The sequence below is a fragment of the Taurulus bubalis genome (genome assembly GCF_910589615.1).
Source record: "Taurulus bubalis genome assembly, chromosome: 14".
In the NCBI taxonomy this organism is placed as follows: Eukaryota; Metazoa; Chordata; class Actinopteri; order Perciformes; family Cottidae; genus Taurulus; species Taurulus bubalis.
Window position 1 is genome coordinate 9,013,832 of NC_136602.1, and position 13,929 is coordinate 9,027,760.

The window sequence follows — 13,929 nt, forward strand, 5'->3', positions numbered from 1 at the left end:
CTAAGCTACAGTGTTCCTATTCACTGACTGCAACATACTCCTCACAGTTCAGACTGGTACGGCGGTTACGTCTGTAGAAAAGTAAAGCCCGTAAATTAAAGAGGAGCATCATAATGTTTTAAAAGATTGAATGTAATGAGTTTATGCTCTGCAATCAAATAAGCAGCGATGCTTTTTCCCTGTGGAGAACTTGTTCTAGTAAAACATCAACTCATGTCAAAAACCGACACATTGAAACCAAACTTTTCACAGCATTGCACCTCCTTCCCACTGATGTTATACTTTGAACATACTCATTCATATAAGAATGATTTGAGCAAAAACCTGACAGTTTTTCTTGTTCTTCTGACTGCAGTTATCAAAAAGCAATTCATATTAAAAGGATTTTAAGCATAAACATGGCAACTTTTGTTATTCTGTTGACTGCAGTCAGTAACATCAGAAGCAATTATCACACAATGATTTTTGCAAACTCAAAAGATGTTTGCAAGGAAAGTAAACTGTGAACTGTAACAGTGTGGGAGTCGTGTCCTTGACAGTCAGTGGAGGCTGTGTGCAGAGGCGACAGTTCCCACATGCAATAGAGAAGCACCACCTGCAGAGTATTAATGTGGTTAATTATCTCTGGGTTTCTTATAGTCTAGTAAGTGCTTGCCTCTCTTAGAGCTTCTCAACATTCATGTTTTTTATTTTGTTATTTTAAAACCACAAGAAAATACAGTGGCTTCAGTTTTCTCAACCACTTCACACTAAGTTGGGTCGTGTTGCTGCGTCAGCATGCCGAGCACTCTATCTGCAAAAAGACCCAAATAAAGCTCACTTTTGGAGCAAGAAATAATCTACTGTAATGATAATTACATAAATCAGATGTTACATTACAAAACAAGCAGAAAGATCAAGGCTCTTATATTTAGCCTAATATAATGATATGCATGTTCTAGAGAAGGAAACAAGTGAGAAAGTGAAAATAACAGCATTATTGTTACTTCACACCAGCCTACGTTTCTCTCGTTGTCCACCAAGGAAACCTGTCACTGTCCCTTCTTTGTTCCACACAGTCAACACAACCTGCTCTGCTGCCTTAATGTCAGACAAATGAATGGAGAAAAATGATAAAATAAATATATTAGAGGTTTAAAATCCAGAGGCTGCACCATACACATTTTGATGTACAAATAACTCCCTCATACCTAGCTAAAGGGGCTGAGATGTAGCCTCTTGTGTTTTTAAAATCCTGCAGAAATTCTCTTCTGCTCAAATTAAATGCTGGTGTCAGGTCTCTGTGGACACATCTCCGCCCACGAATCAAAACTTAAAAGCCCAAAACTGCACCCTCAATAGCAATGAGTGATCGCTCTGTCGATAAAAAGCAAGACTCACCCGTGATGAAACTTTTGCTTATGTCCTGTAACTGCTGGTATACATTTTTATGTTTGATCTCAAACTTGCCAGGTCGATTCACTTTTGTACTGCAACACAAGTCAAGAGTAGAATAACTGGATTATTTTGTCTAACTAGGCACGTAAACCTGAAGCATATGACATTACAGTCAATTAGAAGAGCGTTTGCATTTCAGCAGGTACATTTATTTTTATTATATTGGTCTTTGTGGGAACAGATATCCAGTGTTCTGCAGCAGCTAATAATTGTACATACACATGGTATAATGATGAGGTTTGAGCAGTTCAGCAAGCAGCGACTGTCTAAAAACCGGGTTGGATTATAGCATTCTGTGTACACACAGGTGGCAAATCAGAGCATTCATTTGAATGTGGATCTCGGGTGCGTCAGCAATGGCAATAATTTGTCTGCAATTCCAAAATATCCTGAATCTGTCCACCCCCAGAGGGAGAGACTCTGCAATGTCCACAGCACTGACAGACACAGGAAGCCTAATATGGTATTTTTGGGAAGTGTACATTATCCGGCTCTAAATTTACCACCAATATGACACTGGCAAATCATTAATTTCACCCTATTTGAGGCATAATAACTCACTCTGTGGCCATCTGGCTGATATATTTCTATTCGCTTTATGCTTAATGCCAGGAAAGAAAGATTCGGATTTCCAATTGAAAGTCTAATTTTCTGGCTACACTAGAAGCAAATGCTCCTCTACTATTAGTAGAAAATCATGCCAACACACAATGAATCCTTCTCACCAAAATAACAAATCTAACACATTTAAACGGCCTACTCGTCATTCTTGCAAGTTTTAGTTCAGTTTGGATCTGGAATAGATCTCCAATCACAGTTGCTGCTCAAGCATGCAGGAGGTCATACGATCAATTGTTTTACTTGACTTTATTGCGTTTTACAAAACTAACTGTAAAATCAATTCTTAGATTGAGGGGAAGCTGAGCCTAGTGTTCTGCTGCCTCTGGGCCCGACGGAGCTCGTGCTCAGACAGAAGAATAGGGAGCCGCAGTAATTCAACCATGATGAAATAAAGGCACGGATTACTTTTTTCTCTCTTCCAGATCAGGAGAAGAGAGTCAGAGATGTTTTTTAGCCGAAAAGAAAAAGGACTGTTAATATGCAACATATCCACAGGAGTGGAAAACATGACCCTCATTGTATTGCATGTTTGATTTAAGCCATGTTTACTGAGAGGCTTGTCCTCGATGCACGAGGCATGAAAGGCCGATTCGCAATGTATCACATAGACAAACAAGTGAGTGGGCAAATAGGCATCCATTATCATGACAGATCCCGGATGTGGCCTTGGTCTGGAATTCCTGGTTCAAACTTATTGCGTGCGCTGAAAGCGGAGTAGTAAAGAGTACAGTGTTTGCTAACACCTACATATTGTATTGATCTCGGTCAGTACCCCTACAACAAGCGAGTGAAACAAGCAATCAAATGCGTATTGAGTCTTTTGCAGAGAACTAGGTTTTAAGTTTCTACAGGAGCCTGTAAGGTGTACTTTGTCTCCAACAAAAACACTTTTTACCTCCTCTGACCTGATTCTCGCCTGACTGTTTTGTGTGAAACACTTGAACGTATTTGACCTCAGCGCATTTGTGTTTGCACATGAGGAGAGTACAGCAATTTAATGTGGCTTTGAGTTGCAAAGTGAACATGTCTACCAATTTAGGGACTTTGAAGAAGGATAGATAGAAGTTAATGAAGCATCATGTTAGCTCAGGCAGGACGTGCACTGTAAGTCATGTGCACCCGGCAGCTGATAATCAGCTGATCCAACAAACATCAATCACGTTCAGCGATTCAAAGAAGGCGATTGTCCGCTTAAGCTGCCGGCTCCACAATCATCCCTCCAGTTCCCATCATTCAGGTTTTATAGGTAAAAGAAAACACATTTTTAGTTAATACTTAGATAATAATTATACCAGAATTACCCCCTGCACTAATTAGACATCTATCAGGAATATTTTGTTCACCTTTACAGAATTATTGATACATGTTGTATATGTTGTTTCATTTTTGTGTGAGAGTGTGGATGTTTTAAAATGGCAAAACAGTGTTCCGGCATCACATTCTGGTAGATAATTCAAACGATTGGGGTTTGAGTACGACCTTTTAATCTTGACATCAGATTAATGCCGGTACTAACGACGCACAGTGGACTTGTTTTTCTCTCCGTGCGTCACCAAGTTGATCTTTAATCCCGTCGTTTGTTCAATATTTGCAGAGCTCAATGACCTGCATCTTTTAATAAGATGATCCTCTCCTTTCATAAAAGGGTCCTTTCACTATTTGAACACAATAGGTGTGACTGTATGTGTACCAGCTTCATACTTCACATCTTGATCCTGGATGACAGCCCAGTGCAACTCCAATTCCCACATGGTATAGGTTGAGATCACCTGTTGAAAAATAGAAAGAGGGATCATAGAATATTATCAATCAAATCCAGGCCACTGGGGGATTTACTCTCCTGCTATAAGTTGCTGCTCTCCACGTCCTCCTGTCTGTCTATTTCTCCCCCTCTGCACATTTATGAATCCTTGAATTTCAGGAAATCAATAAGCCCATATGAAGACATTCTGTTCAGGGGATGAGAAAAAGAGACGAGTTGAATTCCAGTAGGGCTTTCTTTTTACTGATTGGTATGACCTTATGATATATCAGGTTTTAGCCTATAAAATGCCTACAACCTCTGGATCATCCTCTTCAGGAATGACTGAGACACTTGAGTGGTCACGGTGTTTATCTTCATACACTATTGAGTAATCTGCTCTCTCTCAGCACTGTTTAAATAAGTTTAAGGGCCTCTGAGTCTCCTCGTTGGGTGTTGACATCTGAAAAGAGCGACAGACAAGAGGCCCCAGGGTGAGAAAAATGGTCTGTTTGATCAAGAGGGAGGATGTCCAAAGCAGAACACCTCATTTTTGGTATTCCATGAGAAATGAAGGGATGTGTTATTCTTTTCTGGAAGGGAGTCCTTGAACAGAGAAAAATGTGATTTTTTTTGGGGGGTTTTTGCAGGAGTAAAAGAGAGTAATTAACTGTCGACATTCTGCATCCATTTTGCAGAAAAACGACACAATCATTGATGTGTTGCTGCTTTTAGCGCATGTGATGACGAGAGTCCAGCAGTGCAGTATCAGTAAACACTGTGATTTACCTCTGGCAAGTATTAAGAACGGCAGGTGTAACTCGATTATGACAAATGAAAGTTTTGACAAACAGCAGAGGATAACGGATAGGCACAGCGATGATTTGTCATCACATGCCATGCTTGTGTTACCCTTCATAGTGTAAGTAGGATTGTGTTCCCGAAGCCCTTTAGAAGAGACCATTTTAAAAAGCTATCAACTGATGACACCTGAAGAAGAAAATTAAGAGGTGAATATTCATGGAGTCATTACAGCAAACATGTAATTTGATTGCATGATTACTTTATAGCCTGAGAATGATTTTTTTATGGCTGAACCACCCACATAGTAATCGAGTAGCCTGCCCTGGTTTGTGTTGTCTCTTGCAGTGAGTGTTTCCACTCATATTAGCTCTGCTGTAAGTACGTAATAGGAGTAAAAGAGAGTCTTTTTCCACTCAGCATGGCTCCATACAGTATCACAGTCTCAAGAAGTTCTCATTACTCTCCATCCTCATAATGTTCCTGTCAGTGTGGCGGATGGGAACCATTACACGCCACAGATCATCTTTCACTTGATGCAGGGCCCCCCATAAACACTGTCAGTCTTAAAATTAAATTTGTGTATTAGCTCAGTGGTTATGCTAATTTCAGAACGTGTCGAATGTGCTCTGCAGTTCCTTGTAAGGAGGGCAAAAGACATACGGCTCTTGTCCAAGGGATTACACCACTTTTCAGATATATTTTACAATATGTCAGTTCTCATCTATTGCTTCTTCTCAGTTTAGCTCCATTGTAATCCCTCCAAAGTAAAGCTCTTGGCTATGAATGGAATTGTTTTCATGCCCCCCCCCCACCCCCCCGTCTTGGATGTTTTCTGACAGACCAATAACAACAAGCTTTGAAGGCAAAAGCCAATTGTCGGTGCGGCTGATCCATCACTCGTCTGTCGCCGTTAGCATTCAAGGTTCATTAAGCAGCAATCACCCAATATAAAATATAATTGTGGGCTATGAGCTTTGTGGTGGCACCCTCCAACTGGCACCCAATGAACATCGTTCAGAATTAGGACTCTTGTGGTGTCTCTATGCTCAATATGTGCACTATATTATATTTGACCAAAACCGCTCTAAACCTTTTTTGATACTGTTTTGTCTGTTTCCTGTCTTGCTTTGTTTTTTTTCTGATGTGTAACTTAATTTCATCTCCTGCCCAGGGACAGCAGATGCAATTAAACCTTTATGCTGCAACATTTGCATCCCATTGATGTTAATGAAAGTTTACGAGATAGATAGGTACATAAATAAGTAGCTCATCTGTCTACATTCACCCAATACTGACTTTTGTTTGCTGTCAGATTGAACGTGAAGAGAATTTTTACCGTGGTGGACTGTTTGTACAGTCTGTGTTTATCCAACCCAAACGGCCAACGTGTCTATCTACTGTACTTGTGTGACAGCTCAGACTCTTGACTGCTGTCAAAAACTTACCGAGAACTTACCAAGTTCTTTCTGTTATTGTTCTCCAGACCCTTATTTTTCCTTTACGCTATGTATGGTCACGAATTGGAGTCTTAAACCCTCGAGATATGTGCAAATTCTTGGCCCAATTTGAAACAGTCAACTCACATGAATACGTCTATAACTCCCACCATGTCTCAAATTTGCGTTGCATTTCACACACACACACACACACACACACACACACACACACACCGAAAACTACTGTTTCTTAAAAAGAAAAACCGTCAGCCGATCACAACTTCTGTATGAAATCTGTTATTATTCCATGAAATCCAATTTCTACTCAATCCAATGTTTTGTTGAACTTGATGAATTAAATATAACAGAGTTTTACCGAAAGGTCAAAGAAGAGGAAATTAATCATACTGGGGAGGTAAACACAAATAAAGTAATCCAGCGAGCCAAATAGTTTGTATAAGGTGTTGACAAGGGCATTAAATATTAATAAACCTAAAGTGAGATGCAGGTAAATTCAGTCCCACTTCTAAATACAAAGGTTTCACCAGCGAAATCTACAATATTATTGTAATAAATACTTTTTTGGGATGGCATTCTATGACATGAGCGTAGTGGAAATTGTACAAGAGAAAAAAACATCTGAGTTTATAGATTTAGGATACGGGAAGTGGGGATGAAGAAATGTTTGTCTACATGTTCTGCCCAGTTTAAGCTCTATGTGTGCATGCATGTGTGAAGCAACCATATTACACAAGCCCACCCACAGACTTCTAAATGCATTTGTTTTTTATTATTATCCAACCGGTCTCACCAGATCTACATGTCTGGGTTGGGTTCATCTGGAGCTAGTTAAAAGAGAATGAGCTTTTAATACTGAGAAAGACAGATGAGACCACTATGACTTCCACAGAGAATTTAGGGAATCAAATTTAAAAGCTATTTGAGGCTCCAGTGCCAGGTACAGTCACGTCACCTGTGTTGATATTATTGGATGAAATAGGATACACCCTCTGCCAAGTCGGTGTGTGTGCGGGGAAAGAAGCAGCCAGAGAGAGCGGGAAGGGGTGCGGCGGCCGGGCCGTCAAAGTTTGAGTGAATGAGACAAAGGGACAGCCAGCGAGGTGAGATTGTGTGTGTGTGTGTGTGTGTGTGTGTGTGTGTGTGTGTGTGTGTGTGTGTTTTTCCATGGCCCTGTGAGCGTCCATGTTTGCAATACCGTTAGCGCTTCATTTACAGTCTATGTAAGCCTGTCTGCATCCGCCAGGAGAAGTGTTGTGTTTGGACTGTACTATAACCAGTTCTGTCATCGCCACCTCTCTTTGTGGCGATATGGTACTCGGGATCATTTTCAGGACTTCTTGTAATCACCTTGTTGACTCACTGGCCTCTCAAGTGTTTGAGCTTTGGCAACTGGTGATGTGTGTGTTAGTGGAAGAGAACCAAAGTGTGATGGATGCCAACATTTGTATGGGTGCTGCGTATCTGCACAGAAGAGTGTGTGCATGCATGCATGTTGTTCGGTGTGGAAGCACACAGCCCAGTGGTAGACATGGTCTCCATCATCCGACAGCCCTCTGTCCTGAGATGAGAAAGTCCGTTGTGGTCCTCCTCTCTCACATATATCCAACTGCGGGAGAACCTGCACTCCCCAAGCGGGAGGTGTGACTACATATGTCTCCTGGCACATTCCTAGCTTTCCTGACAATATCCTTTCACCTCACTCTCCTGAACCCCTTACACAATCCCGTATCTCTGCCTCCAGCTTTCAAAGACCCCTCTCCTCCCGCTGAAGCATGTTTACATAGGAGTGAGTGTGTGTTTTTTCTCCCTCTCCGTCTCGTTCGAGTGCCTGTTCAATAGACAGATGGTTGCACTTCCTTTTAAGGATTGATCGCAATAGCCTATCATTTACATGTAGAGTGAGGCGAAAGGTCAGGGTCTGGATTAGACCCACAGAAAACAACATTGTTTCTCAAAGCGTGGTATTTCATAGTTTGGATTGTGGGAATTGTTAGGAGCGAGCTGTCGCTGTGGCGAATTTAATGCACAAGCATTTTTTTCCTCTGACACATCCACCACAGCCTCATTTAAATGACTTGTTTTAAAACTCACACAAGGTATGCATTGGATTTATTGTGAGAACGACAGAAAGGTGAACTTTCAACGCTCTCCGTGCAGTCCCTCTCAAGTGGCTGCAGCCTTTTGCTTTGACATATCCCTGAGCCATTCTTCCACCGACTCTATTTTGCTGCTCTATTTTCCTTCCCGTCTCTTGCGTTCACATACACACATACTACAGAGGCATGTCTAAGTGTCGAAGAGTGCCATGACAAACATATTCCTGCAGCTTGTTACTGAGGCTGTCAAAAAGCAAGGAGACCCACCACAGAGGTGAGGATGTGTGTGAAATCCCATGAGCCCCTAGCACTGGTCAGGAGGATCAAAACATCCTACTTCTCTTTCCACGTGGAGATATTCTCCTCACAACACTATTACACCGTAGCTGAAGCCTAAAACAAGAGGAAGTACGTTTATACTGTACACAACTGTCTAGATTGCTTTATTTCGGTGGAAATGTATGGCTGCCCAGTGTTTGTTAAAAAGATTAATCGCAACAAGTCCTGCAATTATAAGGACCAATTTAACTGAAGACTGCCCTCAAGATCCACACATAAGACTTTTCTTTATGTAAATCAACGGCTTCAAATTACTGTTGGACGCAGTTACTGTCAAGCTTTGGTTAGGTTCTAGGCACCAAATATGACTAGGTTATAGGCAAAGATCACAATGTGGGTTAACATCACTACTAGGGCTGCAACAACGAATCAATAAAATCGATAAAAAACTATTATCAAAAGTGTTGGCAACGAATTTCATTATCGATTCGTTGTGTCGCGCGATTATTACGCCGGGCAATAAGTCGCGGAGAAAAAAAAAGAGCAGAGCAGAGCAACTGGCCGGCCAGCGTTTATGAGATTGGAGTGAGACACGAGAAAAGCTGAGGTTGTGATCTTCTCAAAAATAGAAGATCTTTGACGATTCGAGTCTTGGCCAATCAGCGTCTTCATGTTCCTCAAACTTGTTTTTAATGGAAGCTAGTCAGCTTGCTATCACGTTAGCTAACGTGTTTGGGTTGTGTATTGTCATTAAAGTTACGTTATGTGCCGTTACAGTTCAGTCTTGCTTGTAAAAAACCGTAACGCAGGGCTCTCAAGTTTTTAAGACAGGTAAGCTGGCGAAGGCACGGCCGGGATTACATTTCACCCAGATACAACAGATACGTTTTTCTGATTGGCTATTCGTGTCACCCATTTCTTTTTATTGATTGGCAGGGGATTCGGGGGAGACGTGCTTGATTCCTCCATGGTGAGGGCAGCGCGACCAGGTCATGTTTGAGCGCTGCGGCACATTAAATAGCCTAGAGTTTTTTTTCAGCGTGAGAAATACGATGTGTGGCGGGAGGGCGTGACTTAAGACCGAAATGCGTGACAGTCACGCTCAATGCGTGACACTTGAGAGCCCTGGTAACGTGATGAAACATGCCGTCACCCCCCTGGTCTGGTTCAGTTCACGCTGTCACTCGTTAACGTTAAACCGGCACACCGGCGGATCTGGCTGCAGGTTTTTTTTTTTTTTTACTCAAAGTAAAATGAAGCAAATCACGTCGTTGGGCTTAGCCAACAACGTGACGTCGTGGTCATAAGAGACCCAGAATGAAAGAGTTTAAGGAAGAGGACGCTCTATATGTAGCAGTACAGCTTCCCTCTGTCCCAGTATTTCATACATATTGATAAAGCAGGGTATGTAAATGCAGCCTCTGGAGGGATCAATTACAGTAACAATGGCTCACATTTGGCAGATGTAAAGCATACATGTGTATGTTTTTAGTGTTAGTCCATTTTATTGTTTTAATTAACAGCTCAGGGATGTTCAAGGAGCAACCTGTTTGTGCACTTTCTGAAGATGTTTTGCACTGTCACTTCTGTTTTTGAATAAAGGGTTGGAAATTAATGTTTATTTGATAAAAAAATGTTTTATCCGATTCATCGATTAATCGAAAAAATAATCAACCGATTAATCTGTTAGTTGCAGTCCTAATCACTACTTCACAAAGTGAGGGAACAGCTGGATCATGGTTAAATAAACACAATATTGACAACGGGGAAATGACGGGAAACAAACCATAGATTCTTTTAAAAGTTTGATGTTTTCGTGACCCGTCCAACTAAACCTTCCTCCTTCGCTCCAGATGGAGAGGACATATCCTTTTTGGGCGTTTGCTGAAGCAAATGATACTGTCATTTTGTTGTATGGACTGTCTGTTTTACAGATATTTCTGTCAAACACATTGGAAAAATGTTCATAGTCAGTGTTTGTAATTTGTTTTTCTAACGAGCTTGGTAGCCCCTCTTGCCAGCATGTCAGGTATTTAGGGCTTTTGATCATGATTTGTTTAATATTGAAAACAACAAAACGGTTTCAATCATAACACAGGACTTGAAACCTGGTGCTGGTTAAACAGTTTGTACAACCATTCATGTAATTCAAAGTCTTCTCGAAGCTTCGTTCTGCAAGAACGATTCCTGTGTTGGAGCTAAATCTCCCAGTAAATTTAAATCATGATTGCAAATTATTAGCAGATGGGTAGGGTTGCGAAATATACTATCCCATGTTCAGATTTAATAGGAACAACAAAAAAGAGAGGTATCCTACATAGCTCACATTGTGCACCTTGTAAATCGTAGTGAGGTCCCTCTACCTGCTCTTGGTCCAACAGAGATCTTTCCAAGTGTTTCCAAGCGTTTTGGCCGGATCCCTTGCACAGCCATCCTTGGCACCCTGCATAACCTCTCACACTGATTATTATTTCACTTCCTCGCATTGTTATTTTATCAAACTAAGCGCCCGTCAAACTGCCGTCTGTTTATGGCCGCTGGTGCCAGTGTAAGCAGGACTCAGACACTGCGCTGTTGTAATCTAGATTGCAACAAAAAAGACACCTCAATAAAAGCAGATCTCCTGGCTGCCCACAGTCATAAAGGAGAATAAACAAGGTTAGGGCAGAATAATTATACAGAGCTTCCTGGTATTAAGGGACTGACGGGACTTCTTCCATTGTACAGACACAAGTCCTGTTTTTCTGTCCCTGTATAGGGAAGAAGAGTTTACACTGGCCACTTTTTAAACTTAAAGATTCACACTTAATGAGTCAAGCATTGATTGTTCTTTGTTTGGCTGAATGGCTTTCTGCTTCTCCTTCTCTCCTTTCCAGTAGATAAAGTAAAGTGAACACATATCTGTCTTAACTACTTTATCCATAATGATTGAGTCATCACACCATTTATGTAAACCATTATCTTCTGAGCTGGCTTGGAAACTACGTTGTGAACATAGCATGGCTTTAGGGATGGCAATGTATTCCAACACTTTGGTCCTAGAATATCTAGAGAAAAACTACCTCAACCAGTAGTCATTACCAATGGGTTGGGCTGCAGATGAAATCATTTTTGCATGAACACATTATCTGAAATAATTATGAAAATATAGGTTAATGACAGCAGCTGATTGGCTATATTAAAGTGATCACAGAGAAAGTAATCCCTCCCTCTATCAGCTGCTGGATCGTCTTTAAGCGATGTCAACTTTACAATATAAAGATATAGACCATTGCCTAACCCTATACCGTGTTTTAACCCAACTTAAGAACCTTCTTTGACCTCAGCAACCTTTATCTCATTTGAAACCATGTAGCATTAGACAACTGTTTTTGTCTCTGAGTTGCTGAAGCAATAGTAATCAGAAATTAATCTAAGCATGAGCAGACATCAGCAGCAATAATCAACAAGTTGATTAGTTTTCATTCATTACCGAGTGCTGAAAGAGAAGAAGTGAGAGACCAGCCTGATGACTGGTGGAAAGTTATTCACTGACAGGAAGAACTTGTCTTCAGTTTTATGCAAAGGAGGAGCAACATAATGTAGCAAATGTGAAGTGAGGGATAGATATGTTCACCTTGTGTGTCTTGGCTGCAAAATGTGTCACTTTAGTTTGTATCAGTCAGCTTCCAACAGTTGTTTTCAGTGTAATCCAGAGCAATTAGTTTATTATATGTTGAATAAATGCTGTTTTATTTAAATTATTACCAAATGATGATCTAATCATTATGATTGTAGAAACATGTATCAACAATTAAATACATACAAAAATTCAATACAAAATACACACTATGCAAAAAAAACACTCATATGTGACGGCACATTGGCCAGGAGAGACTTTATTTTTTATCTTTTTTTGTGCAATAACCTTTTAGTTCACCTCATCTCTTCTGCAAATCCTCTAATGTTTGCTGTTTGGGTGCAGAGAATTTATCACGCACTGTTGATGGTTAGATTAATGGTTGGCTGCTTTTCAGAGGGCACATTTATTGTCTGAAAAACAATGTCAAAGATGGGCCTGTCAGGTTTCTCTCGCAAATTACAGAGACGTATGTGGAGTTGAACACGTCCAACCCGTTCTTATCCTCAACTAGTCATTGAACTCATGTAATCAACATTAGACAGTCCCTACTGTGTAAGAGCAAGAAAGTTTGCTTCGTCAAGTGGCCTAAACCTAAAAACTAAACCTATGTTGGAGGTGTATTCTGAAAAGACTCACCGTACCTGACACACCAAAACTGATGCTAGAGGTTAGCTACCTAGATCGTCATAGTTTGAAATGTAGGGTGTTCAATTGATGAGTAGGTATTGAGAATGTTTTGCAACCAACCTTATCTGACTCTTCAGTTCTAGGGAAAAACACACAGTAATTGCACATACTTATTTGGTATTAATACCGCATGGACTGTATTTACACCAAAACCCAAAATTGAAAGGGGCTTTAGAGACAGCTGCAAGGATGAACTGTCTGAAATTCAAGCACAATATTAGCAGATGGAGTCTAAATGCCATGTTAGTTCTGGGGATAAATGAAATGTGTCAAGACAAACATTTTTTGACTCCCTAATTTTTCCTGTACATATGATTATTATTGGACATATGATGCCTGCAATCCAGGAGACAGGGTGATGCTTCAAGGGCTTTTGTTATTTTAGTCAGAAGAAGTTGAGTTTTAGTTTACGGTTCCCTCGCCAGCTTGCCACCAAGCGACAACCTCCGGTGGTGAGGAATTAAGTTGAAATGCAGTTCCTCAAATTGCAATTCCTTATATTCACAACTTTACAGCAAATAAACATGTTTACAGTCTAGTCCAAAAAACTGGTTTGGTCTCTATAGCTTATTCCGCCGTTATCGGACCGACACCCTTTGGGATTCATGACGGCTCTTTAGGAACCTATGGTTGACGTCACAGAGATACAGTAACTGCCATATTGTGTACCGTCTATGCCTGTCACACTTACCACAAAGAAGGTAAACAACAAATAAACAACTAGTAAAAGTTATCCATTCTTAATATTATCTACCTTCCTTCAATGATTATAATGTATAGATTAAAAACCACTCTGTTTCAACTGAAGTGAAAAGAAGTCTATAGATATAATATATTTTTGGGTGAACTTAAAGTGTAATGTTATTTGAAAACCTTTAGTAGTATCAGCAGAAATATACGTTTCTTAAATAAAATTAGAAACCAGATTGGAAAAGGGCATTAACCTTGTTGGCTGATCCTTAAAGCCTACGAACACCCACACAGGTGTTTTGAGTTAATCTGGCTGATTAGACCTCTGATCAGGACGGTGTGGGCGTGTATAGACTAATTGAGTGACATCTTCCTTAGTCTCCTTTTAGCTTTGTTGCCCCTGTTAGGGCGGGGCAAATTACACCTTTATCATGCTCATTGGTAGATGATGATTTGAGACCTAAAACATTCTCATCAAAACTCTGGACACCATCA